This window comes from Odocoileus virginianus, chromosome 16 (genome assembly GCF_023699985.2).
Source record: "Odocoileus virginianus isolate 20LAN1187 ecotype Illinois chromosome 16, Ovbor_1.2, whole genome shotgun sequence".
Lineage (NCBI taxonomy): Eukaryota > Metazoa > Chordata > Mammalia > Artiodactyla > Cervidae > Odocoileus > Odocoileus virginianus.
In genome coordinates, this window is record NC_069689.1 from 49,965,152 (window position 1) to 49,993,020 (window position 27,869).

At 40.8% G+C, this 27,869-nt stretch overlaps 1 long non-coding RNA gene across 1 annotated transcript in view; it reads left to right on the forward strand.

Moving 5' to 3' along the window:
- Positions 1-6,638: 6,638 nt before the first annotated feature.
- LOC139038737 (uncharacterized) overlaps positions 6,639-27,869 on the forward strand; it is a 36,149-nt gene continuing 14,918 nt past the window's right edge. Inside the window, exon 1 of the long non-coding RNA XR_011491888.1 lies at positions 6,639-7,294. This is a non-coding gene — a long non-coding RNA (uncharacterized lncRNA). The remainder of the gene's footprint in view (positions 7,295-27,869) is intronic.

Here is a 27,869-nt window from a genome sequence, read left to right on the forward strand (position 1 = left end):
ATCCTCCTCCAGGAAATCCTCCTGACCCAGGGATCGAACCTGCATCTCTTGTGGTTCTTGCATCGGCAGGCATCTTCTTTGCTGCTGTGCCACCTGGGAAGCCCTACTAGTGGTTCTTTGTCCAACCTATAATGTATCTTACTCGCCCGTGCCTCAGCTTCTCCATCTGTAAAATAAGATTGGTAATGGTTCCTACTTCCTAGGATGCTTTTGAGGATTAATCACATTTTTTTTAATACACAGGAATTTTAACTAAGAGCAACAGATGTATAATGTGTTCAGCAATTATTAGCAGTTGTGATTCATCAGTTTTATTACCAGCTCAAATATTATGCTGCCACACGTATTTACCTTTCCTGCACACATCATTCCAAATATTAGAGTTGAAAGGTCAAATGTCATTTAGCAAATCTCAGCATGGACTTAGGTTCTCACCAACCTTTATAAGGAGGGCAAATAAATGTAGTATGGGTTAGGTGGGTAAGACGTGTAGTATCTTCATACAAGACTGGCAGAACAGTGTTACTGGCCTACCATCCTAGGCACAAACATCACTTCTTAGTCACAGCTGATCCTTTACATAGAACTACTGACTGCCTTGCAATCTAGAAACTCCAAAAGTTCAATGGCAGGCATGTTCTTTGGGGAATATTATTTATCCAAACAGCTATTTGAAATTTATAAAAAAATAGTAGTGGTGGGAGAAGAACTGAAAAAATTTAAGCAAGTTAAGGGCATGTCAGTATAAATTCAAGGAAGTACAATTTAGTGATTGAGTTAAATGCATACCTATGTCCACATATTAAACATTCACTCTTTGAAAATCTTTAGCCATCCATTCATCTGGAACCAAAGAATAGATTACAAAGAAGGAATTCATTGTAGAAAGATAGCTGGTCTGAATTATTGGCTTTTCCATTGTCAAAATTTAAATGAAGAACATTAAAACTGAAATGAATATTCAGAATATTGGAGCTAAAGGGCAGATTTTTATCAGGCCAGTAAGTCTACTAAGCTTAGTAGGATTATCTTGACACAGACATCAGGACTTGACAAACTCTAATTTGAAAAGATATATGCATCCCAGCATTCATAGCAGAACTATTTACCATAGTTAAGATATGGAAACAGCATAAACATCCACTGAGAGATGAACAGATAAATAAGATGTGCTACATACATTCAATGGAATAGTATATAGCCATCAAAACAGTGAAATAATGCCATTTACAGCAACGTGGATGGACCTAGGGATTATCATGCTAAGTGAACTAAGTCAGAAAGAGAAAGACAAATGCCAAAAGATATCACTTATATATGGAATTCAAGAAACAGAAACAGATTCATAGAGAACAGACTTGGGGTTGCCAAGGGGGAGGGATTAATTGGGAATCTGAGATTAGCAGACACAAACTATTGTATGTATACATAACTAAATCACTTTGCAGTACACCAGAAACTAACACAGTATTGTAAATTATACTTCAATAAAAAGATGACTTGGTTTGTAAGTAATGTGAGCATTATTCTTTGTAAGTTTAGGATCTACTCCATTTACCTCTAATGGCCTTTCATAACTCAGGTACTTTATTAAATAACTTAAATTAATACTAATTGTCTACTTTCTAAGATTGAAGAGTCAGCCCTTCTTACACCACAACTAGAGAGTCCATGCTCTTCAATGAAAGATCTTTGTGCTGCAACTAAGAATCAATGCAATCAAATAAATAAATATTAAAAAAAAGAAAAATCTACACTCAAAATTAATTCCTATAAAGTTGTAAATAAACTTATAAAATTTTAAGTTATAAATAAAATTTTAAAAAATTATAATCATATAATGCATTTCTTGAAATAAATCTTTCCTTTTTTTTGGTCCTCTGATTTTCTTGTCTTCCCCTTCTTCTCTTTCTCCCATGTCAGCCCACCATAACCTCCCCTGTTCCTGGGCTTCCAGGGAACACATGCTAACAAAACACATGCCCCTCTATGACATTCCTCAGTGTAATGTATAAATACGTGTACTCACATTCACATATTTTAAAAATTGTATCCACATATCTTTATTCCCATTTAATGCCTCAAAACAAGCCCTCAAGGTCAAGTGGCATAGGTATATTCTTTTTAAAGGCTGCATACTAGTTCATCTCCTGGATATACCTTAATTTATTCAGTCATGGGCTTATTAATTGAAACATATTTACTCTGTTTTAAAACTTTTGCTCCTATAGACAGTGGTACTATAAGAATCTTAGTGCACATACCATAAACAATGCAAAAAGAGAGTAATTTATTTTCCCATTTTACAAATGATGGAACTATAGCTAGGAAAAGTATAAATGGTCACACTATCCATCTTGTTTTTCTCTAATCTCATCTTTCACTAAACCATGTGACACTCTTTTTTTCTTATTCTAACTTCTTAAAAATTATAGGTCATTAAATGCAAACACATGTGACTCCAAGTCACCTAAGAGATCAAGTACCTGGCAGTTAAATAGAACTTTGAAATTTAAGAAGAAAAGATGATTTTACATTTATTTTTATAAACGAGTCTCAAAGTACCATGGTTTATTACAGATTTAGGTTTATTACACATTTAGGTTTTGAGGAGGAAGTATGGCAAAGTAGGATTTTAAAGAAACATTTTTCAACACAGGATACTTTAAATTGCCAGATAAAACATACTGCGCATTGCACATTTCTGGTTTGGGGACAGATGGATGATTTTGAATGGGACTAAACCTCCCACTGACAACTTCACATAAAACAGCTCTTGGAGCTCATAGAAAGAAAATAGCTGAAGCAGGACCAGCATGACTTTGGTCTCTGGGAAGAGAGATGCACACAGGAGACTCCACGTTTACCCTGGCTTTTCCCATTAAGGCATTTTTTCCAGTTTTCTTTGGAGGAAAACAGAAGCAAAGCAGGAAGTGGTTGTCTGACTAAAGGAAAGATATGAAGTCAGGATTCCAAGCTGACACACCAGCTGAGATCTGCAAGGCAAACTCCTGGAAAACGGAAAAGTACAGAGAAACTGCCCCAAGTCCTAACTCTTATCAAGTCATCAGCAATTCTTAAATTAAACATGGCAGATCACATGGTTAGGATTAGGCATTAATGATATATTGATTATATCGTTAATATAATCTCCCTCCTCCAAAAAAAAGCCTTTATTTTCTGAATTTTCCAAAAGAAAAATATCACTTAGTACATATGTATCTAGCAATAAAGCAAGTGGATTACAAATAGCAAGTAATGTGATTTCCTTAACTAATTTGAGATATGAGTTTTTCAAATTATAATAACAAATCAAAGAAGTATTATTGAAAAAAATTATTAGAAAATTCCATGAAGAGAGAACAGCTAGTAATATGGAACATGAAAATAATTGTTTACTTCATTTATATTTTTAAAAGGTGTAAGCACAAAATCAGTCTCAGCAAAGATGCTATTAACCTAATAACAAGTAAGTTTTCATTTTAAAAATCAAGCTCAAAGTTTCCAAAATAATCTAAGGGTTTAAGCTGATTTTAAACAATCAGAAGAAATGGATAAAATTATATGAGAGAATGTCTAAGGGAATTAGTAATTGGGATGTTGGAGAAAAACAGTTTAATAAGGTACACTAAGTGTTCTGTACTTAGTAAACTGATGCTTCACATTTTTCTTTTTTCATGAGAAAGGTTTTTTTTGTTTGTTTGAGTTGGCCGTAGCAGTTAGAAAGTTTCCTTATCAGAATATAAGGTGAGGACTTCCCTGGTGGTCCAGTGGGTAAGACTCTCTCTTGCAATTCAGGGGGTGTGGGTTCGATCCCTGGTTGGGGAACTAAGATCCCACATGCCCTGGAACAGTGAAGCCTGTGTGTCTAAATTAGAGAATCCATTCCCCACAGAGAAAGATCCCACATGAGGCAATGAAGGTTCCAAATGTTATAACTAAGACCTGATGCAGTCAAATAAATATGTGAAAGTGAAAGTCTCTCAATTGTGTCCAACTCTTTGTGACCCCATGACTATACAGTCCATGGAATTCTCCAGGCCAGAACACTGGAGTGGGTAGTCTTTCCCTTCTCCAGGAGATCTTCCCAACCCAGGGGTCAAACTCAGGTCACCCGCATTGCAGGTGGATTCTTTACCAGCTGAGCCACAAGGGAAGCCCAGGAATATTGGAGTGGGGAGCCTATCCCTTCTCCAGCGGATCTTCCTGACCCAGGAATGAAACAGGGGTCTCCTGCATTGCAGGTGGATTCTTTACCAACTGAGCTATGGGGGAAGCCCAAATAAATACATAATAAATATTTAAAAAGGAAGATGCCCCTAGCAGGGATTTGGAGTGCTGGTGATATTTCAGAATCTGCATTGTCAAGTGCTGGCAAAAAATGAGTTGTGGTGAAAGTGTTGATGAGAAGGCAGAGCAACAGGAGCTCAAAAGTGCTGCTGGTAGAAATGCTAAACGGTATTGCCACCCTGGAATATCACTGACAATGGATTGGAGGTAGGGCGTAGCAAGTCTGAATACAGCGGGGCATAGTGAGAGAGAATTCTCTGGGATATTAGAATTGTTCTGCATCTTCTATCTAGCACAGACTGATACATACTGGTCTATATGTGTGTAAAAACACATGTGGTTCTGTGTGTGTAAATACAGTACAAATGTAATTTTTTTTAATGGAAGAAATAAAAGTGAACAAAACAAAAATGTGTGGTATAAATGGAAGATTATACTTTGACTTGCCGATCAGAAGGTGATCTGAGCAGAAGGGTTTCCAGTGAGATTGGTCAGAGTGGCAAGGATGAGTTGATTTCGTAGGGCATCCAGTAAGTTCAGGTTAAGAAGAATGAAAGTAGAGGGGCATGTCCTTTTAGAAATGCGTGGTACTTCTATCCTGTGTGTGTGTGTTCAGTTGCTCATTTGTGTCTGACTCTTCATGGCCCCATGGACTATAGCCTGCCAGGCTCCTGTGCCCATGAAATTTTCCACGCAAATACTGGGGTGAGTTACCATGCCCTCCTCCAGGGATCTCCCATCTCAGGGACTGAACCCAGGTCTCTTGTGTCTCCTGCATTGGCAGGTGGATTCTTTCCACTTGTGGCTCAAGGGGTAAAGAATCTGCCTGCAATGCAGGAGCTGCAGGAAACACAGGTTTGATCCTGGGTCGGGAAGATCCCCTGGGGAAGGGAATAGAAACCCACTCTAGCATTCTTGCCTGGAGAATCCCATGGACAGAGGAGCCTGGTGGGCTACAGTCCATGGGGTCATAAAGAGTCAGACACGACTGAAGCAACTTAGCATGCAAGCACGATGGGAAATAGGTAAATGTCCCTGTGATAAGGAGGAGATGGTCCCAGCATGGGACTTGAGTAAATCAATGCAGACATTCGCTTTGGTCAAGGCATCTAGGGAAGTTCATCCTGACCACAGTGCATTGCGTATCCTAAGTGTGCACTCCAGGATGGGACTCTAAGACTCTACTGGGTTGGGTGTCAATAAGCTGTACTCTTCAGAAGTGCATTCTTAGGTGGTCTCCCCAGGTCCCATAACCCCCATTTCCACAGAACTATTTTGGATATTTGGAGGTCCTGTGCCCTAAGTGTTGCAGAGGCTGAGACTGTTCCTGGAGCATCTCTGTCTGCTATCTGAACGGTAGCTGAGTATGTTCCAGGGTTTTCTAAAGGATCCTAAGCAATAGATTGAAATTAAACAGAAATTGAGTTATGTCAGCCTTTCCAAGATCATGAAATTTCCAAGATCATCTGATCTCTTCCAGGCAGAGAATGGTCTCTGGATTAGTTGTTTCCCTAGATTCATGGTTCTATACTCCACTTCTTTTCTAGGAGACCACTTGGATATGAATAGGGCAGGCGACATGCAGACTGGAATATGGAGCAAGGGGGAGAGAAATAGAGATTGTATCTTTCAGAGGCTGGAGATGTCATAGGTCAACAACATCTTCAATCAAAGGGCTAGAAGTCAAAAACTTCAGTACTGAAACCAACCAAGTCTGAGAAGCAGTGGAAGAATGGATATGGGAGCATACTCCTGTTTTATTTTACAGGTAAAATTTCAGTTCTAAGATTGGGTCCTTATACAGCCTTTCAGCTTGGGGAAAGCAAGTCATTTAAAGGTTTGGGGACCAGACAGATGGACACAAGCTGGAGTTTAAGATCTCATCCCAGGGGGCTCCTTTAAGTTGGGGACCACATGTATCTCTATAGATTGTGATGGGCACAATTCCAATGGCATCGTTCATAAGAACAACCCCCTAGGAGTGTTGTGATCAGTTGTGGATTACTCCAGCATCTCTTAGAAGCTGGGTTTCAAGAACATAGGAAGACAGATGTTAAATGTCTTTAGTGATGGCAGGAAATACGGAGAGAGAAGGAGAGTTGGAAGGAGAGGGAAAGAGAAGAAAGAAAGAGAAGAAAGAGGAGAAAAAAGAACACTTGAGTAATAGTTACAGTGGCCACAGAGTTTATTGTCAAAACTGGGACAGCTTTGAAAGGAAAAGGCACACTCTCCTAACTGCACAAGGACAGCATTTAAAACAAGGCTATTTGGGGCAAGCTGTAATTGTCCATTCACTCCAGAAATAGGGCAAACTTCTCTTGACTGCTTGCGACCCAGAAGTTATTCTTTTTGCTCCTTCTCACCACAGATGGCTGTAATATGTCACCCAAAGAGTCAACAGAGGGCATCTGGGAAGCCTGGCAGGCACTCGGCCAGGATATACAGCTCCGGTCCTTCCCGCATTGCCCACGTTCAAGGCAGAGCCATTCGTCCTCATCCCTTGCAGTACATCTTGCAGATCCTCCACCATCCCCTTGCTGCTGGGATGAGCTGACATCCAGCAAGGCGCCTCAGAGTCCGATGCCTAGGGAATGTTTTCTTAACTGTCTTGAATAGGCCTGACTGCAGATGGACTCTTTTCCATCCCTGGGATAACTGACATCTTCATGAAGCTTTGGTGATATTTTGCCTTTTCTCCTCTTTTCTGATGTGATGATGACTAGGATGGATTTTTAACTGGCGAAAAGCCTGGTGAGCTTTTCCATGGGGTTGCAAAGAGTTGGACATGAGTTGAGCAACTGACACCCTCTTCCATGTACAGTATGGTACTAGATACACGCCAACTGACTGGCACATCACAGGACTACTGTGTTGAAGGTTACTTTCATCTGATACGCTATCAGCCTCAGCATGCAGGAGACTTAAGGCGGCTGCTTATCTGCAGGTGAGAGCCACTGAAATCATGTGTGAGGTCTTGAAAACGCGAGGACCATGGCCCTCCAAGGTGAGTGTGCATCCGAATTGCTGGAAGGGCTTGTTAAAACATGGTTTGCTGAGCTCTGCGCCCAGAGTTCCTGATTCAACAGATCTGAAGAGGGGCTTAAGGTGCATTTCTAGAAAGTTCTTAGGTGATACAGTTGCACTATTCTAGAGACCACACTTTGGGAACCATTGTCTTAAAATGACTGATTCAATAATGATGCAACCTCCCCACCACAATTATTGTGATTTCTTCCCTCATTTGAAAGCGTTAGTAGTTGTCTTTATTTTCTGAGATAGCAAACTAGATGACAAACCTATCGTTACCAAAAGTGAGGTCTGGCTGCTCACCGCTCAGAATCTAATAAAGAAGCAAGGTTGGTGGAAAGGAAAGTTTGGTTTATTTTGGAGATTAGCAACTGGGATGGCGTGGGGGGTGGGGAGAAATGGACTCCTGTTGAAAGGCCGGTTCCCCCCACCCCCACCAACCATCACTGAGCTTTCATAGGCTGAGGGAGGGGACTTTGTGCAGAAACAGCTGCTCTGACAGCTATCTTGAAATCTCATGTGGCTATCTGATCTGTTTTTTTTAATTAATTTATTGAGGATAATTACTTTACAATGTTGTGATGGGTTTTGCCACACATCAACATGAACTTGATTGTTTCAAGTACAGTTAGTCTTCAGCTCTGTGGTCGGTTTGTTCCATTTCTTTGAGGCCAGTTCTTGGAATTGTGGCAGCTTATGTCACGGCTACAGTCTGGTCATCATGTATTTAACTCCTTCCACCTGGTGGGCTTAAGTGTCTTCTAAACAGATCAAAGGATACAGCTCAGACTATTATCTATAGCCTTTGAAGAGAAGTGAGAGGTCCTTGAATTTGTTTAATGGCCAAACTGTTGTTATTTGGTCCTGCTTGTTTTCCTTTGCATCTGCATTTTCTCACCTCTCCGATTAAACATATTCTTTGACTAAGGTTTTTCTGCAGACAAAAGGAAGACTGAAGACATGAGGGAAAGGACCATGCCATCCTGCTCTTTTTCATTGTCATTTAGCTCGGCACCAACTTAGTAATGGTAGGAGCATTCCTCAAATTCTTAACCTCATGAGAGAAATAAACAATTGAATGGACCCACTCAAATAAATTATAATATTTATTGAGAACTTACAATGAGCCAGGCACTGTGGTATGAACCTAAAAAGGAGCCAGACACTGTTTTGTCTTAGGGAAATGTACAGTGTGAAGACCATACCTTAGGGTTCCAACTGAGAGTTACACTAGTAAATGCCTCATATGATGGGCTGGGATTCACATGAACTACAGAAGAAAACCAAGAAATGGTCAATTATCAAGAGGCTGATGAGCCTAAGAAAATTTGATACTGTCTCAGTATGACATGGTAGAAAAGGGGAAAGATTATAGAATAGAAACTGAAGTTCTAATCAGTTGCATTATCATCTGTTTGTAGAAAGAATGCTTGGACAGAATGAAAATGGCCAGCACAAATACAGAAGTACCATGCCACTGATTCCCTAACTCTGCCCTTAGACTTCATCTTCTTTGCCTTTGACAGACAAAACCTTTTGATGGAGGTGGATCAATTTGAGCAGCAAGGCTGAGGCTGAGTTTTAAGCCCACTTTTTCACTTTCCTCTTTCACCGTCATCAAGAGGCTCTTTAGTTCCTCTTCACTTTCTGTCATAAGGATGGCACAATCTGCATATCTGTTATTGATGTTTCTCTCTGCAATCTTGATTCCAGCTTGAGCTTCATACAGCTTGACTTTTCGCATGATGTACTCTGCATTTAAGTTAAATTAGCAGGGTGACAATATACAGCCTTGATGTACTCCTTTCCCAATTTTGAACCAGTTCATTGTTCCATATCCAGTCCTGACTGTTGTTTCTTGACCTACATACAGGTTTCTCAGGAGGCAGGTAAGGTGATTGATTTGGTATTACCATCTCTTCAAGAATTTTCCAGTTTGTTGATTCACACAACCAAAGTCTTTAGCAGAGTCAGTGCAGCAGAAGTAGATGTTTTTCTGGAATTCTCTTGCTTTTTGTATAACCCAGTGGATGTTGACGATTTGATCTCTGATTCTTCTGCCTTTTCTAAATCCAGCTTGTACACCTGGAAATTCTCAATTCTCATAAAATTGAAGCCTAGCCTGAAGGATTTTGAGCATTACTTTGCTAGCATGTGAAATGAGGCAATTGTGTGGTAGCTTAAATATTCTTTGGCATTGCCATTCTTTGGGATTGGAATGAAAACTGATCTTTTCCAGTCCTGTGGCCACTGCTGAGTTTTCCAAATTTGCTGGCATGTTGAGTGCAACACTTTCACAGCATCATCTTTCAGGATTTGAACTAACCAGGAAATCAAAAGACACTTACTCCTTGGAATAAAAGCCATGACAAATCTAGACAGCATAATAAAAAGCAGAGATATTGCTTTGATGACAAAGGTTCATAGAGTCAAAGCTATGGTTTTTCCAGTAGTCATGTATGGATGTGAGAGTTGGACCATAAAGAAACCTAAGTGTTGAAGAATTGATGCTTTTGAACTGTGGTGTTGGAGAAGACTTTTGAGAATCCCTTGGAAAACAAGGAGGTAAAACCAGTCAATCCTAAAGAAATCAACCCTGAATATTCATTGAAAGGACTGATGCTGAATCTGAAGCCCCAATAATTTGGCCACCTGATGTGATGAGCCAACTCATTGAAAAAGGCCCTGATGCTGGGAAAGATTGAGGGCAGGAGGAGAAGGTGGGGGAAGAAGATAAAATGGTTGGGTGACATCATCAACTCAGTGGACATGAGTTTGAGCCAACTCTAGGAGACAGCGAAGGATAGGGAGGCCTGGCCTGTTGTAGTCCATGGGGTTGCAAAAAGTTGGACATGACTGATCGACTGAACAACACCAACAAGAAGGGTGATGCTAGTAATTACTTTTGTTCATATAACTAACACCTTCCATCCCTCCCCTTAATTCTTGTAGACATCTTACTATTACTGATATCTGAGCATGCCAGATATTAGCTATCATAAATTAGTAAGTTTCCATTCTGTGTACTATTAAAATTTTGATGAAATTAATATAAGCAAGCCTCCCTAAAGACCGTATGGCCTGGAACACTTAGAAAATTGAGTTCCCAGGCCTGTGACCCTGAGGAAAAGTTTCTAGAATGTGTGGATCTAGCTGAGTGTGCAGGAGTGGGAGGTGAACTTGGGAAGTGCTTGGCAGTCAGCCTGAAAACTGATAACACCCCAGCTCTGTCTCATGCTTCTTTGAAAATGAAACCCTGTTCATAAATAGAAAGAAGACACAGACACAAATAGTGATAAGGATTGTAATGGATGTTTACAAGTAAGTGATACAGGGACTCAACAAAGAAAATTCGATTGGTTCTGAGTGTCTCCAAAGACTTAATGTAGAAATTGATATTTGAGATGTACCCAGCTGGATGCAACAATTCTCTATAGGCAAAGATAGAGGGAGTGAGGTTCCAGACAGAAGGGATATTTCAGTTCAGTTCAGCTCAGTTCAGTCGCTCAGTCATGTCCGACTCTTTGTGACCCCATGGACTGCAGCATGCCAGGCCTCCCTGTCCATCATCAACTTCCGGAGTTTACTCAAACTCATGTCCATTGAGTTGGTGATGCCATCCAACCATCTCATCCTCTGTCTTCCCCTTCACCTCCCACCTTCAATTTTTCCTAGCATCAGGGTCTTTTGCAATGAGTCAGTTCTTCACATCAGGTGGCTAAAGTTTTGGAGTTTCAGCTTCAGCATCAGTCCTTCCAGTGAATATTCAGGACTGATTTCCTTTAGGATGGACTGGTTGGATCATCTTACAAGCAAGGTGATAATATACAGCCCTGACGTACTCCTTTTCCAATTTGGAAGCTGTGAGTTGTTTCATGTCCAGTTCTAACTGTTGCTTCTTGACCTGTATACAGATTTCTCAGGAGGCAGGTAAGGTGGTTTGGTATTCCCATATCTAAGAATTTTCCACAATTTGTTGTGATCTACACAGTCAAAGGCTTTGGCATAGTCAATAAAGCAGAGGCAGATGTTTTTCTGGAATTCTCTTGCTTTTTTGATGATCCAACGGCTGTTGGCAATTTGATCTCTGGTTCCTCTGCCTTTTCTAAAACCAGCTTGAACATCTGGAAGTTCATGATTCACATACTGTTGAAGCCTGGCTTGGAGAATTTTGAGCATAACTTTGCTAGCGTGTGAGATGAGTACAATTGTGTGGTAGTTTGAGCATTCTTTGGGACTGTCTTTCTTTGGGATTGGAATGAAAACTGATCTTTTCCAGTCCTGTGGCCACTGCTGAGTTTTCCAAATTTGTTGGCATATTGAGTGCAGCACTTTACAGCATCATCTTTTAGGATTTGAAGTAGCTCAACTGGAATTCCATCACATCCACTAGCTTTGTTTGTAGTGATGCTTCCTAAACCCCACTTTACTTTGCATTCTAGGATGTCTTGCTCTGGGTGAGTGATCAAACCATTGTGATTATCTAGGTCATGAAGGTCTTTTTTGTATTGTTCTTCTGTGTATTGTTGCCACCTCATCTTAATATCTTCTGCTTCTGTTAGATCCATACCATTTCTGTCCTTTATTGTGCCCATCTTTGTATGAAATGTTCCCTTGGTATCTCTAATTTTCTTGAAGAGATCGCTAGTCTTTCCCATTCTATTGTTTTCCTCTATTTCTTTGCACTGATCACTGAGGAAGGCTTTCTTATCTCTCCTTGCTATTCTTTGGAACTCTGCATTCAAATGGGAATATCTTTCCTTTTCTCCTTTGCCTTTTGATTCTCTTGTTTTCTCAGCTATTTGTAAGGCCTTCTCAGACAACTGTTTTGACTTTTGCATTTCTTTTCTTGGGGATCAATGCTTGATCAATGCTTCCTGTGCAATGTCATGAACCTCTATCCATAGTTCTTCAGGCCTGTCTATCAGATCTAATCCGTTGAATCTGTTTGTCACTTCCACTGTATAATCCTAAGGGATTTGACTTAGGTCATACCTGAATGGTCTAATGGTTTTCCCTGCTTTCTTTAATTTAAGTCTGAATTTGGCAATAAGGAGTTCATGATCTGAGCCACAGTGAGCTCCCAGTCTTGTTTTTGCTGACTGTATAGAGCTTCTCTATCTTTGGCTGCAAAGAATATAATCAATCTGATTTCAGTATTGACCATCTAGTGATGCCCATGTGTAGAGTTTTCTCTTGTGTTGTTGGAGGAGGGGATTTGCTATGACTAGTGCGTTCTCTTGGCAAAACTCTGTTAGCCTTTGCCCTGCTTCATTTTGTACTCCAAAGTCAAATTTGCCTGTTACTCCAGGTATCTCTTGACTGCCTACTTCTGCATTCCAGTCCCTTATAATGAAATTTTGGGGTGTTAGTTCTAGAAAGTCTTGTAGGTCTTCATAGAACTGTAACTTCAGCTTCTTCAGCATTACTGGTTGGGGCATAGACTTGGATTACTGTGATATTGAATGCTTTGCCTTGGAAACAAACAGAGATCATTCTGTCATTTTTGAGATTGCATCCAAGTACTGCATTTTGGACTCTTTTGTTGACTATGAGGGCTACTGTATTTCTTCTAAGGGATTCTTGCCCACATTAGTGGATATAATGATCACCTGAGTTAAAGTCATCCATTCCAGTCCATTTTAGTTCACTCTTGCCATTTCCTATTTGACCGCTTCTAATTTGCCTTGATTCATGAACCTAACATTCTAGGTTCTTGTGCAATATTCCTTTTAATAGCATCAGACTTTACTTCTATCACCAGTCACATCCACAACTGGGTGTTGTTCTTGCTTTGGCTCCATCTCTTCATTCTTTCTGGAGTTATTTCTCCACTGATCTCAAGTAGCATATTGGGTACCTACTGACCTGTGGAGTTCATTTTTCAGTGTCATTTCTTTTTGCCTTTTCATACTGTTTATGGGGTTCTCAAGGCAAGATTACTGAAGTCGTTTGCCATTCCCTTCTCCAGTGGACCACATTTTGTCAGAACTCTCCACCATGACCCATCTACCTTGGGTGGTCCTACACGGCATGGCTCATAGTTTCATTGAGTTAGACAAGGCTGTGGTCCATGTGATCAGTTTGATTAGTTTTCTGTGATTGTAGTTTTCATTCTATCTGCCTTCTGATGGATAAGGATAAGAAGCTTATGGAAGATTCCTGATGGGAGAGACTGACTGAGGGGGGAACTGAGTCTTGTTCTGATGGGTGGGGCCATGCCCAGTAAATTTTTAATCCAATTTTCTGTTGATAGGCTAGGCTGTGTTCCCTCCCTGTTGTTTGACCTGAGTAATGAAGGTAATTGCAACCTCATTCAAAAGGTTCAGTGCAGCCCTGGACCCATGCCTCCACCAGAGACTCCTGGACACTCATGGGCAAGTCTGGGTCAGTCTCCTTTGGGGTCACTGCTCCTTTCTCCTGGGTCCTGGTGCACACAAGGTTTTGTTTGTGCCCTCCAAGAGTCTGTTTCGCCAGTCCTGTGTATATTCTGGTGGCTCTATGGTGGGGTTAATGGAGACCTCCTCCAAGAGGGCTTATGCCATACCCAGGTCTGCTGCACCCAGAGCCCCTGGCCCTGAGGCAGGCCACTGCTGACCCATACCTCCACAGGAGATGCTCAGACACTCAAAGGCAGGTCTGGCTCCATCTCTTTGGGTTCTCCTGGTGGCCACAAGGTTATGTCTGAGCCCTGCGAGCATCTCTGGTGGGTATGGGGTTTGATTCTCAACATGAGTTTGCCCCTCCTACTATCTTGTTGGGGCTTCTCCTTTGCTCTTGGATGGGTTGGGTTCTGATAATTCCTTTTGCAGGAAAAAATATTGTTGTTAGGTTAAATGGTTGTTTAGTTGATTAATCCTATGTTCTGGAAGAGCTGGGAAGCTTTCTGCTGGAGGACTAGAGCTTTATCATGAATGATGTCATGAGGTCTTTGAATGCATGTGTTTTTCCTTGGTCACTTCTTGAAGCAATGTGGCTTGGGGTGAAGCAGAGAAGGGCAATCTACCAAGAAACTAAGAACTATATAGTAGTCAACCGACCCATTAAGGAAATGGTAGAAATGCCTAGAAAGGAAATATAATAGGGAAGATTTTACTTAGTGAAAGAGACAGATATGAGCTCCTTGTTGTATTTTCAAGTATGGGACACCAGATATGGTGACAAGTTGGTTGGTGTCAGTTAGCAGAAAAGACTAAATCATTCACTGAGTTCCTCTAGCTTCATTCTCCAGAGATGTGAAGATCTCAGCTTGAACCTGTTTCAAGAAAAAGAAAGACTTGAAGAGTAGGATTTATTGGACAAACAACTCTCAAACTGGCTGAAACTCTTGAATTCTTAAAAGATCTAGGGAGGGATGATTTGAGAGAATAGCATTGAAACATGTACATTATTACCATACGTAAAATAGGTGACCAGTGCAAGTTCGATGCATGAAGCAGGGCTCTCAAATCCGGTGCCCTGGGACAACCCAGAGGGATGGGGGGACACATGTGCACCCGTGGCTGATTCATGTCAATGTATGTCAGAATCCATCACAATATTGTAAAGTAATTATCCTCCAATTTAGCTAATTAATTAAAAAAAGAGATCTTCTTAACTTTTCTTTTGGTTTCTTCCATCATCTTTAGTTGACATCTTATTATAACCTGTAATGGAAGAGAACCTGAAAAAATTATATATGTATATGACTAAATCACTTTGTTGTACAGTTGAAACTAACACAATATTATAAATCAAGTATACATCAATTTAAAAAATAATCTCCATGACTTTAGCCATCGTTTGTTCTTCTTTCATTGCTCAGGAGTGTCCGACTTTTTTGTAACCCCATGGTTTGTAGCCCACCAGGCTCCTCTGTCCATGGGATTTCCCAAGCAAGAATATTGGAGTGGGTTGCCATTTCCTCCTCCAGAGGATCTTCCTGACCCAGGGATTGAACTGGCATCTCCTCCATCGCCTGCATTGGAGGTGAATTCTTTACCACTGAGCCACCTGGGAAGTCCTGGCCTTCATTTATTCACCTGCAGAGTGCAGGTCTGGAGCAAAATGCTTCCTTAGCTCCCGGTCAGCTCCAGAAGATTCCAGACCTATAACTGATAAAGCCTCATGGGCAGTCAGTACCACCCCCGCTGTCTTCCTTCTCCCTGAGATAATAACACCTCTAAGCCAGATCACCCTACTTAATTCAACAACTCTTTGAGGTGGGTGCTATTACGATCCTGTCTATAATGTGAGGAAACTAAGGCACAGCAGCTTAAGAAAATCACCCACATACACAAAACTAATAAAAGATAAAGCCAGGTTTTGAACCCGAAGAGTCTGTGTTTCAGAGTGTATATCCTCTTTCCTCAAAGCTAATATTTCTCTCTGAACTTGGCATCAGCTCACGTCCCTTTATTTTCTTCTTTGGGGAAGTGGTACCTTCATTATTCAGGTGCTCAGCTGTATTGGGAAGGGGTGGGGAGAAATAACTCATGGAATTACCTTGGTTTCCTCCCTCTGCCTAACCGTCCACCTCCAACCACTCACACTCCTCCTTGTCCATCTTGGGGATGTCCGTCTCTTCCCCTCCTTCCAACCCCACTGTCGGGCCCATCACCGTAGGCTGACCTCTCCCTCAGCATTTCTGCCTACTCTCTTTCCTCCTGCAGTCAGCTTGTCTAATCTGCAGTCACCCTCTTCCCATATACTCTTTCCACAAGCCAGATTCTCTCTCTGTGCAAGTCCTCTGTGGCTCCCTGTAACTCATCTACATGATTAAATGTCTATTTGTTTGCAGGATTTCCAGGGGTTTTTTGTTTTTGTTTTTGATGTAGGTCTTGACTACTTGGGCAGTTTCCAATTCTTGGTGGTGGTTTAGTTGCTCAGTCATGTCTGACTCTTGCAACCCCATGGAATGTAGCCCTCCAGGCTCCTCTGTCCGTAGGATTTTCCAGGCAAGAAGACTGGAGTGAGTTGACCCTTCTCCAGGGGATCTTCCTAACCCAGGGATCGAACCCAGGTCTCCTGCATCACAGGCAGATTCTTTTCTGACCAAGCTACCAGGGAAGTCCCCCCGATTAATAACATCATGGCTCAGGAATAAATGTGTCCTTATACATTCTCAGCGATAATGTGTGTCTGCGAACCTCTGCCCTCTGTGCATGCATTTTATTTACCTAGAATGATATTTGATTTCATTCTCACAGGTCTCCTGGCACCTGCCTGGATCTTTATATACCTCCCTGGAAAGCCAGTCTCTCCTCATTGGAGAAAACTTATGGGGAATCCCTATTCTTTCTTTCTGCTATATTTTGGGTATTCTTGCAGGAACTAGATTGCTTCATTTATTCCAACTGCATGCGTGTAGTTCACCATTTAATAGTGTGCATCCTGAAACAGAGGGTTCTTTACTTTGAAATCAAACCGAACTCAGCACACTGCACCTAAACATGCAAGACCACTGGAATGGATGCATGACTGCCACTGGCTGACTCGTCCCCCAGGGGTTCATGAGTCAGGGTCACCTAGGCGCTCTCATAAATACAGTTTCCAAGTATTTCTGAGTTAGGACCCAAGACCCAGATTTCTAATAAGCTCCCCTGTTGTTTTTTAAGCATCCAGAAGAAAATGTTTCTCAGATTCATGAATGTCTTCTCTTATTCTCAAAGAAATCTGGTGCCCCGCTTCCTAGGTAAAAATTTGCATGTTTCTAGCACCAAGATTCCATGACATCACAGATATTAAACTGGCCATGCGACAACTATCTACAGATAATTAGGCACTGTGAGCAGTCACACACCCGCAATTTGAAGGATCGTTCATTTGTATTCTGGCCCTGAGAACTCTTTTTATGTGTCCTGACATCTCAGGATAGCCCAGCAGATGGCAACATTACCTAGGGAAATGATGTTGGGCCATTTCATGGAGGCAGCCGCAAGGTGGCAGCATTGCACAGCGTTCTGAGTTACCAGAGCCCGGAAATCATGCTTAGACCATTTTCATGGTTGAAGAGTAGTATCTCTCCAAACGGTACCTCTTTATCTTCTCAGAATGCTAAAGATGATTATTCAATAGGTTTCATCCACTGTTGTTTGCATTATTTTGGGTAAAACAGTAAGTAAGAAAAAGATTTGATGGTTAGTATCTGAAATGAGTTAGGCAGAAAGCTATAAAGAGTTAGGCAGAAACTCTTTATAGCTTGGCTTTCTTATACATCTTTATCAATCATTAGTGATGCAAGATGAAAGTTAGAGGCAGAGTTGAAAGGTTTTGTAAGGTTTTGAAGGGTTTGTAAGGCACAGGATGTGGTCAAATACCTTCCCCAGGGTGACACCACACACAGGAAACCTAGGACCCCAGGGGTTAGAGGACTCTGAAATCAGGTCCACCAGAGTCCCCAGGTATTCAAGAAGATCTGGACATTTTTATGTTGAGTTTCCCAATTCTCCAGTATTGTCAAATAATTCAAATAATTTCCAGTAAGTCCCCTATACATGAATTCTGTTCCAAGAAAGTGTTCAAAAGTCCATTTTGCTGGTCAGGCCAACAAAGGCAGCCTCAGTTCAGTTCAGTTCAGTCGCTCAGTCGTGTCTGACTCTGCCACCCCGTGGACTGCAGCATGCCAGGCCTCCCTGTCCATCACCAGCTCCCGGAGTTTACTCAAACTCATGCCCATCGAGTCGGTGATGCCATCCAACCTTCTCATCCTCTGTTGTCCTCTCCTCCTCCTGCCCCCAATCCCTCCCAGCATCAGGGTCTTTTCAAATGAGTCAGTTCTTCCCAGCAGGTGGCCAAAGTATTAGAGTTTCAGCTTCAGCATCCGTCCTTCCAATGAATGTTCAGGACTGATTTCCTTTAGGATGGACTGGTCTAGGCACCCAAATAACAAAACTGGCTATACAGCACTGTGCTGTATGTAATAGGTTTATAATACTTTTCACACAAATAATATATAAAAAAAAAACACAAAAATAGAGAAAACATTTTTAATCTTAGAGGGCAGTGCCTTGAAAAGTACAGTAGCACGGTACAATAGCTGGCATGCAGGGGCTGGCATCAAGTGAACAGGCAAGAGTTACTGATGGAGGAGGGAGCGGAGGTGGGAGATGGTAGAGCTGAAGGGTCGTCAGCAACAGGAGATGGAGGGCACGCTGCCGTGTCACTCACGCCTGATGTTGATGGAATGCACATTCGCATCTTTGAAAGTTTGAAACTTGAGGGCTCCTGTGTAGGGGACCTACCGTAAACAGGTGACGGCTGTGAGCACAGTGCAGGGGTTGCCTGCCAGCCAGCAGCTCATGTGTTCCTGGCAGAGTTAGGAAGGGCGGGAGTGAGGCGAGAAGGGGCCAGAAAGGGGTGCTGGGGGCCAGGACCACCACACAGTTTCACTCTTGGTTTCGCCCCTTGAAAGTGTGTCCTCAGCTGTGTCCGACTCTTTGCAACCCCACGGACTGCAGCCTGCCAGGCTCCTCTGTCCCTGGGATTCTCCAGGCAAGAACACTGGGGTGGGAAGCATTCCCTTCTCCAGGGGATCATCCTGACCCAGGGATTGAACCTGCTTCTCCTGCAGTGGCAGGCGAATTCTTTAATCTCCAGAACACTTGTCACTAAAAAAGAATGCAGGTTTCTACGAAAGAGGTGTTTTCTTCAAAGAGCATCCTCCAAAGAAGTATTCACTATTTGAACATTTAAATAGTACTAAATCTACTCCCTTAGATTGTTTTCTTTGGCTTTATTGTCAGGGAAATCATTCTGCATACTTGTGCCATAGAAATATTTTTGTAAATAATGATTGCCATAATATTTCTAAGTGACTCATCTAATTTTTGTATATATTGGAAATTTATTTGTTAGTTTTCCTGATTATGGGAAAGTAATATTTGCCCTTTCGGGGCACGAAGTGGAGGACCTCAAACACTATATGAACACTTTCTAAGCCATAAAAATCAATTTCTTCTCACAGTGTTCCCCTTCCCCATCATGGTGTCAGGGTTGAATATGCTTTACAGACTTTCTTATGAGACTTCAATACATATAAATAGGAGATAAATATGCAAATCTAAGTACTCATAGTTTGTTTTACCAATGTGGATGATACTGGTTTGTAATCCACTTTTCACATAATGATATAATTTGATAAATTGATTGATTTATTGATCAAATTCTTGGAGGCCATCATCCCCAACAGACTTAGAATTTGTGTTCAAATTGAAATCCCACCATTTACCAATAGTAATAGATGACATCCTGATCTTGTTTCTGTCTTTAATGGAAATATTTCTGTTTTTTCATAATTAAGCATAAAGCTGACTTTGGTTTACTATGTATAATATTTTTAACATGTCAAAGAGGTATTCACTTATTTCTATTTAGAAATGATTGATTTTATTTTAAATCATGGATGGACATCAGCTTTTATTAAAATACCATCTTGACATCTACTGAGACATTTATGATTTTTTTTCACTTTATAGTATCGTCAATTATTGTAATAGATTTCCTTTTTCAGGATCTATCCTTGAATCTTGGCATAAGCTTTACTTCACTGTAGCATGTTTTTCTTATAATGTTCTCCACAACTATCTTTTGTAGGATGTGGGATTAGCCTGTGGTTTTCTTTTCTTCAGGATTCGCTTTTATTGTAATTCTGGTGTGAAAATTAACAAAAGGAAACTTCAGCTAAAGAAAAAAAATCATTAGGCTTCCCAGGTGGCGCTAGTGGTAAAGAATCTGCCTGCCAATGCTGGAGACATAAGAGAGTTGAGTTCAATCCCTGGGTCAGGAAGATCCCCTGGAGGAAGAAACCCACTCCAGTATTCTTGCCTGGAGAATCCCATGGACAGAGGAGCCTGGTGGGCTACAATCCGTGGGGTCACAAAGACTTGGACACGGACTAAAGTGACATAATACAGCTAAAATTGGAGTCAGGAAGACCTGTAGAGGGAACTCTCCGCCCTGTCAATTACTGCCAACAGGAAGATGTCAATGACTCCAACAGGAAGAAGTCATGCTTCTCAGCGGGAAAAGAGGTACCTTATACTCCTCAAAAGAAAGTGGAGATGCTTTACTACCCTGGCAGGAGAGAGGAAGACTTCCTTCTCACTCAGCAACAAGCCCAGCCAATGGAAAATGCTGCAGCTCAACCAATGAGAACTCACCATCACCTGAGTCTCTCATTTCCTCTAGTGAACATCCATGTTTTCTTAGCTGATGACTTTATTTCCTTGTCCATTTCTCCTTACTGTAAAAGCTGTCCTGTTGTATAATCCCTCAGAGTATGTGTGTGCCAAAAGACATATCCAAGAAGTTCATAGCATTGATATTCTTAATAGCCTCAAACTGGAAATAATTCAAATATCCATCAGCAGTAGAATGAATACTGATATAGACTGTGCATGCTATACATTTGTGAAAACAAATTAACTACATCCAGCTGCAAAAATGTGAGTGAATTTCACAAATATAGTGGTCAAAAAAAAAAAAATCCAGGGGACAAAGAATATGTACTTAAGGATTTTAAAAAATGAAGTTCGAAAGTGGGCAATACTAATGGTAGAAATTTAGACAATGGGTGGGTAAAATGAAGAGAGAGCATGAAAGGGGTCAGTTGTGGTAGGAATAGTATTCTTAAAAAAAAAAACAATTGGCTGTGCCACACAGCACTCGGGATCTTACTTTTGCTACCAGGGATTGAACCCATGCCCCACACAGTGGAAGTGCAGAGTCTTAACCACTGGACCACCGGGGAAGTCCCAGGGGTAGTATTATATATCTCTATATGTATTATAACTACATAGATTTTTTTTATGTTGTGCTTTTCATTGCCAAAAATACTTTTTAAAATTTTAAATTATTTTTCAATTGAATGATAATCCTTTACATAATTTTGTTGTCTTCCACCAAACAAAAAGCTTTTAAAAGACAAGTACTGTTAATAAATATCCCTTCCTTTCTGTACAAAATGTCTGGTTTTCTCCAGGCATCTCCTGCCGAGCTGCTAATTAACTGCATTGGGTATGTTGCTACCCAAGGATGTTGCTGCCTACAAGGATGATTGTGTACAATGTCTTTCAATTCCCTGATAGCTCAGTTAGTAAAGAATCCACTTGCAATGTGGGAGACCTGGGTTCAATCCCTGGGTTGGGAAGATCCCCTGGAGAAGGGAACAGTTACCCACTCCAGTATTCTGGCCTGGAGAATTCCATGGACTGTTTAGTCCATGGGGTTGCAAAGACTCAGACATGACTGAGTGACTTTCACTTTCATATCTTGTTAGTTTAAAACAGCAATAATAATTTATTAACTCACAGTATCTGTACATCAGGGATAAAGAGGGGGCACAGCAGGTAGTGTGCTTCTATATAGTATCTGGAGCCTTAGCTGAAAAACTTACAAGTGGAGGCCTGGGATCATCTGCTGACTTGAATTGAGTGGAAAGATTTGCTCCCAGGTATAAACTCATGGGGCTGCTTGAGTGTCCTTTTATTTATTTTTATTTCTTAACTTTTTTTTTTCTCACATTGTATCTTGTGTTTTATTTAACTTTTTATTATGGAAACTTTTAAACATTTGCAGAAGAATATGGCCTAAGAAATCCCCATACAGCTAATCAAGCTTCAACAATTAACAACCAACTCATAGTCAATCTTGCTTCACCCTACTCCCCAGTCAACGCTCCCCCATTTAATTTTGGAGCAAACATCAGAAATCATATAATTTAATTCTTAAATTTTTATTTTCTTTTTTTGTGTGTGTATGTGTGTGTGTTAGTTACTCAGTTGTATCTGACTCTTTGCGACCCTGTGGACTGTAGCCCACCAGGCTACATAATTGCTTTGTCCGAGGAATTCTCCAGGCAAGAGCACTGGAGTGGGTAGCCATTCCTTTCTCCAGGGGATCTTCCCAAGCCAGGGATCGAACCCAGGTCTCTCGCATTGCAGAAGGATTCTTTACCGTCTGTGCCACTATGGAAGCTCAAATTTTCAATATAGATCTCTAAAAGGTAGGGGCCTTCTCATGTGATAAGGAATTTGAAAAAAAAATCTCTACAGCATGATGACACTCAAAATAAAATTAATGGTAACTCCTTGATATCATCAAAACACATTCAGTGTGTTCCAATTTCCAGCTATTTTATAATATTATAATTTTGTGGTGTATTTGATTTATATTTAAATAAGGTCCACACCTTAAGATTTGTCAACATGCCTGAATTCTATTTTAATCTGCAACTCTCTCTCTTTTCTCCCCCTTGTAATTCATTTGTTGAAGAAACTAGGTCATTTGTCCTGTGATCTTATCTGCAGTCTAGATTTTACTGAGTGCATCTTTTGGTATAGTTTAATATGGCTTTCAGTCCTATGTGTTTCCTGAATACTAGTAGCTGAAAATATGATCACATGGAACATCTTTTTTATTTTTTATTTTCACATTCACAGGCGGCATTGTTTTTTTTTTTTTTTATTAGATTACTTAATTTTTTTTTTACTGCAGTAAAGTGGATGTCCAATATTGCTTGTTTCAGGTGTATAGCAAAATGAATCAGTTATACATACACATGTATCCACTCTTTTGGGAATAAACTGGGAGATTGGGATTGACATATACACAGTGCTATATATAAAATAGATAACTAATAAGGACCTGCTGTAGAACACAGGGAACTTTACTCAGAACTCTGAAGTTACGTGTTCTTTAAGATTTCTTACGACATCTCCCAAGAGACCAAGGCAGAAGTGACAATATATTTTATAATCTAGCCTTGGAAGCCATACAATAGCCCTTCCAAAGTATTGTCCTTGTTACACAGTCCAGCAATAATTCAATGAGTACAGAAACACTCCAGGTGTGACTATCAGGAGGAGAGAAAGGTTGAGACTTGCTGGGTAGAACAGGGCTAACCATTAACGTGTTTACTAAGGTGTCTACTTCCTGTACTTCCCCGTAAGTACTCTGGACTTCAATACAACATTCACTTGAAATACATTTTTATTAATGTTACTTAGAAAATAGAAGCAATAAGGGAACCAAGAGGGAAAGCCTATTTTTAGATGTTTTTATTATTACTGTGATCGAATGAAACTAAATGAACTATGTAATCAACTCAGGTTCTTCAATATGGGCATAAAAAGAGTATCTACCTCATTGAAATCTTTTGAGGATTAAATAAGTTATTATTATTAGAATACTGATTCTTTGAAAAATTATAATAAAGCTAGAAAACTCAGAAACATTGGTTAACAAAGGATAAGTATAATGACACAAACCAGTTGAGCAGTTTTTAAATACTGTGATAACAAAATAAAGGGTTAGTGTGTCTGACTCTTTGCAACCCTATGGACTGTAGCCCAACAGGCTCCTCTGTCCATAGAATTCTCCAGGCAAGAATACTGTACTAGGTTGCCATTCCCTTCTTCAGGGGATCTTCCCGACCCAGGGATAGAACTGAGGTCTGCAGATTCCTTACTGTCTGAGTCACCAGGAAAACCCAAATAACAAAATAGTCATGTATGATATTTTCCAAAAAATTTAAAGGCATATTTCTGAAAACATAAACAAAATTAACAAAACTTTATCAAAGGAGCAGAACCTAAACAGAGCAACCAACGTTGAAAAGTAGCTGCATATTTTGAATAAAGTTTTCAATCTGATAGCGCCTCCTCATATCCCCCAATTCTTAGAGAACTTTCTTGCTTGTAAATTCTTCTTATGGTCTTTACCGCATTGCCCTCACAGACATGTAGAGAGTTAGGCCAGTAGGTGTATTTCTCATTTTACTAAGAAAGAAGCAGATGATCAGAAAAGTTAAATAACTTGTGGACTGTCACAAGCTGGTAAGTCTCTGAGCACGAACTCTCATTTAACATATTATTATTACATTGCCTTCAATAGAACAATGTGAATTTAGACTTAAATTGTCACAAAAAACTAAATTTATGTTCCAAATGCTCCACACAAATAGCAATAAACCTAGGCATGGCCATCCCCCTATGAGCAGGAGCTGTAATGACAGGTTTCTGCAACAAAACGTGAGGAAGGCAGAAAAAATGTGCATGCTGTTTTAGAAAGACGTTAGGTAAAAATTCATAAGCATCATTTAAAGACTTGTTAATTGAAATAATCCAGGGTAATTCAAACACTGGAAACTCTCAAAGTTTAACTTTTTCCAGTAACATTTTCAGGGACAGCAGCTGAATGGTCAATTTAGAATGCTGACAGTTTATGAATTATTCTTGAGTTTACTTAAGTAAACTTCGCTGGTGTCTCAGATGGTAAAGGATCTGCCTGCAGTGCAGGAGACCTGTGTTACATCCCAGGTCAGAAGGATCCTCTGGAGAAGAGAATGACTGCTCACTCCAGTATTCTTGCCCAGGAGAATCCCATGGACAGAGGAGCCTGGCAGACTACAGCAAATGGACATGACTGAACGACTAACACTTACTTAAATGAGTCTGAAAATATGATTTTTCTAGACCTGTCATTTCATGCTTGTAGACTGAGGTATATTTGGTAATTCTCAGCAATTTTACACCAGTAGAAAATGTTATGGTCTGTTGTAAACAACAATCACCCCAGACATTGCAGAAAATCCAGGCTCAGGGAGGCTTTTGTTATGCTTGACTCTCTTGAATTTTGTGTAAGATTTCATTTTTGCCTCTACCATCTTATGTGTTTTGCATTCTCTCCTTCTGTTTTTCTGGTCTGCTTAAAGCAAGCAGAGATTTCTGCATCCACAGAACCCAGCAAGTCTTAGCCATGTTTACATTCTTTCCTGCATATTTCTTCACCCAGCAGCGCCTCAGCCCTGAAGAGTGTTCAAGGGTAAACACGATTCTTTATATGGGCTTGAAGAAGAGGTAACCCAAGCAAATATCATGTGACTCCAAGCCTTTGAAAGCTAATATTTAGCAACCTCTTGTGTTCTTCACTTTCAAAATATTTGTCTCTGGAAATAATGTGAGAACGAGATTGTTAAGGGGAAGTCAAAGTGGACGAGACCCAGTACTCAGATGTTTCTCTCTTGGTGTCTGAGACTTGGACAGATCAAAGGGGCGCCTTCCCTCACCTGTGGTGATTCTGCAACAACAAAGCCTGTAATCTGAGACACAAACTCTATACCTCAGTCACTTGCACAGGAATGGCAACTTAGGGTTTTAGTTTAGGGAATTTCAAAAATCATAAATACAAATGTGGCATCAACACAAGGGCACACTTTGCCAAATTAAAGGTTATTTTCAATGTTGGGATTGCAAGCTCAATATTTAACAGTAAAAACAAACTCTTCAGTGATAATAAAAACCGGATCCTTTCAGAATTGCTTTTTAGTAATTGAAATGTTGATTGTTGATGGTTTGGGTGAAATGAAGCATACACTTTATGTTTACATCAAATGTTAAATAACCTTTTGAAAAAACGTTGATAAGTCCAATAGAACATAATCTTTGAAACACACTTAAAAAGACTTATTAAAAGATCATTAAAGTCGGTTTAAGAGGTTGACAAATTGAAGATGACCACAAGATATAGGTGATGAATTCTTTATTTTGAAGAGCTAACTGAACTCAAACCCATTTTTATCATTATTCTTGACAATGAAGAATCAAATATTAGCCACATCTTTGAAGAGGGATTTAGTGATCTTACTAAATTCCTTGCAAACTTAAAAATTAAGAGTAAGTCTCATCCAAATATTTGGTTATTAATATTGCCATTAGAGGCTGTAAAGTATAAATCTATGCTGTAAATCAAAAACTCACAAAATTCATTTATTCAACAAGTCTTTAATGGGCACCATGTACAAAGTTCAATGCCGAGGATTTGGGTAAAGCTTTGAATAGCAAAGTCTCTTTTCTCATGGGCCTGAGCATTTAGCAGAGAAACATTAGACAGAATTGAATGCTATGATTAGAGACTGGAAGGACCCACGATGGAGTATATAACCTCTCCAGGGGCGTCAGGGAAGTGGTATTCTAGACGATTATTCAGACGAAGGCTCATTAGGAGGAAGCCAGGTGAAGGGAGAAATGTTTCTATGCTTCATCTCCTTCTCCAGAGGAAAACACTGCGTTCTCTGGATTAGTAAAGAGACCTCCTCTTAGTGAGGAGGTTGGTGTTGATACACTGTCACCCTACTTTAGGACTAGAGGCATGTTTGGGCCTCAGAAAAAGGAGATGACACAGGAGGATGTCAGCAAGTTCCATGATGCCCAGGGTGTTAGAGGGATCTGTGTCCTCCAAGGCTTACATCCAGGGCTAGAAAGTAGATCTCATGCCAGGTATCCATGTTCCCAGTGGCTTGGGCAATTCAGTCTCATTCAGGCTGACTGGTGAGTGGATATATCTTGGTTTTAGTGAAACTCAGCGTGCGATAAGGACCTGGTGATCATGGTATGGCCAACGATTGGCAGATGAGAGGAACTAAATGGAGGGAGAAGGCAGAAAGATCCAGACTGTGCAGAGAAGAGGTTATCAAGCGTCACACAGATGGTCACTGCTTAAGAGATAACCTCCCCGGGGTTCTGGTGGATTCCTCAGTCTAGCCCAGGAAAAAGCCAACCACCACGGATGGTTTAAGAAACTCAGGGAATTGGGGTCGGAAAAGCAGGGACTTGCCAAGGAGAGGTGATCCAACTTCATTCTGCTCAAGCGTCACCTGAACAGAGGTTTATTTAGCTCTTAAAAACGTGAAAAGCTCACATCTAGTCATTGAGATATGCGTCATAATTTGGTCCTCCAGTAGCTATGACTCCTTGGGAAATGGAGCCTCTCTTGGTTTAGTATTCTCTTGTGAGGCTGTAGACAATAGCACCTACCTTATAGGGCTGTTGTGAGGGTTACATGATCAACAGCAGGTAAAGTGACTAAGGAACGCCTGGAAGGTCACCATGTGTGGCTATGTAGGTTGGCTACTATACAACTCTGGGCAAATGTCTATTTGATGGTGCCCAGCTGAGCTACGGAGTTCAGAATGGACCTGACCTGATATTAGTATCCTGGCTTCCCTGGTGGCTCAGCTGGTAAAGAATCTGCCTGCAGTGTAGGAGACCTGGGTTCAATCCCTGGGTTGGGAAGATCCCCTGGAGAAAGGGAACGGCTACCCACTCCAGTATTCTGGCCTGGAGAATCCCATGGACTGTATAGTCCAGGGGGTTGCAAAGAATCAGACACAACTGAATGACTTTCTCTTCGCTATATTAATATCAGCTCTGGCAGATAGAGTGAGAGGGCGATAATGGTAACCAATGTGTCAATGAGGAGGCAGAAACCTTGCTGAAGAATGAAATAAATACTGTGGGAAGGAGGAAAGGTTGCACCAATTTGGGGTGTGGAGGATAAAGCCGTCCAGGGCACAGCCCAGCCATGGCAATATTGAACTGGAACAGTGTGATGAAAGCAGGCCTCGCTGGCTGGTACATCTGAGCTCAGCTCAAGAGTTGGGCAGGACAGAGTCATGTTGGAGGTTCCAGCTGTTGAGAGGGTCCAGAATCTGTGTTCAGGGAACCTCCATCTAATCTTCCTTTGAAGAAAGGCCTGGCAGACATGGGTGATTTCTATGGAGGTTTCAAACCCTA